The sequence below is a fragment of the Gekko japonicus genome, unplaced genomic scaffold, assembly GCF_001447785.1.
Source record: "Gekko japonicus isolate JY-2015 unplaced genomic scaffold, Gekko_japonicus_V1.1 scaffold8085, whole genome shotgun sequence".
Classification (NCBI taxonomy): Eukaryota; Metazoa; Chordata; class Lepidosauria; order Squamata; family Gekkonidae; genus Gekko; species Gekko japonicus.
The window spans coordinates 6795-8537 of record NW_015168919.1 but is presented as its reverse complement, the minus strand read 5'-3'; positions in this window follow the sequence as shown (position 1 = coordinate 8537).

Genomic DNA, 1743 nt, shown 5'->3' with positions numbered 1-1743 from the left:
TACCCAAAGGAGTCTCAGAGCGGCTTACAAACTCCTTTCCCTTCCCCTCCCCACAACAGACACCCTGTGAGGTAGGCGGGGCTGAGAGAGCTCTGGACAGAAACTGCTCTTTTTCAAGAACAGCTCTTATCAGAACTATGGCTTGCGCAAGGTCATCCAGCCAGGTGCAAGTGGAGGAGTGGGGAATCAAACCCGGCTCTCCCAGATTAGAGTCCGCGCACTTAACTACTACACCAAACTGGCAACCAAAGCAGGCGGCCTCCTGTTTGAAGGAGGAAAAGGACACTAGAAAGAAATCCTGACCAGTGCCTCAAAGAGACTCACGTTCAAGGCCTCGACAGAGACTCCAGCAGAGATATCTCCCAGACTCCCCCAGAAAATTCCAGAATCTAAAGCACGGGGGACAAGAGAGAACTCTCTGGGACCACGTGGTTCATGTTGAGCTGGTGTCCCCTAGCCCCACTTCTGGGATTTCTAATCCAGATTGGGCTAGAACTATCAGAGCATGATGCCCCCAGTTGCCATTTTGGCTACTTGGAAGAGAAGGATACCACCAGCCAGGGGTCATTTCCTGCAGGAGCGCACAGGAGCGGAGCTCCAGCAGTAAAGAGCCCAGGGGGGCGGGCACATGCAACAAGCCCCACCCCCTGCTCCCAGCAGCCCTCAGTCACAGCAAGAAGCAGTCAGGTAAGCTGCAGAGCCCCCAGTCCAAAACAGTCCAGTGGCACGTTTAAGACCAAATTTTATTCAGGTACAAGCTCTCCCTCCTCTGCGAGGACAGATCTGCACATTCCCCCCCCCCCAATAGCTAGCAATCCAAAACAGTCCAGTGGAGCCTGAGCGGTGGGTGTTGCCTTCTGACACACTTCCGGTTGATGTCAGGGGGTGTGGCATATGCTAATGAGCTATGCTAATGAGCTCCTGCACCTCTTTTTCTACGAAATGACCCCTGCCACCAGCTAAGGCACGGGCGGGTATCAAACTTATGGTCCACAGGCTGGAACCTGCACATCCAGGACTCTTATCTGGTCCGCGAGCAGTTGGTCATTACCTTTATTGCCAGGTGACAGAGGATATACATTACGTCCCTGTATACCATCGGTGGCCAAACTGTGGCTCGGGAGCCACATACCAAAATAGTTATCCAATTTTTTTTTCAATGAACGCTGCATAAAGTCTCTCTTAGTAAGCTCAAAATTTCCTCCAACGTGAAAAGCATGCAGCGTTCATTGAAAAGTTTGGATAACTATTTTGGCAGCTACAAGCATGGGCAGCTTCAAGAGGGAATTAGATAAGCATATGGAGCAGAGGTCCATTGGTGGCTATTAGCCACAAGGTATAGATAGGAACTCTCGGTCTGGGGCAAGTGATGCTCTGTATTACTGGTGTGTGGGGGGGCAACATTGGGAGGGCTTCTAGTGTCCTGGCCCCACTGCTGGCACCTGGTATTTTTGACTACTATGTGACAGTGTTGGACTGGATGGGCCATTGGCCTGATCCAACATTGGCTTCCCTTATGTTCTTAAGGTATAGATAGGAACTCTCGGTCTGGGGCAAGTGATGCTCTGTATTACTGGTGTGTGGGGGGGCAACATTGGGAGGGCTTCTAGTGTCCTGGCCCCACTGCTGGACCTCCTGATGGCACCTGGTACTTTTGGCCACTGTGTGACAGAGTGTTGGACTGGAGGGGCCATTGGCCTGATCCAACATTGGCTTCTCTTATGTTCTTAAGGTATAGATAGG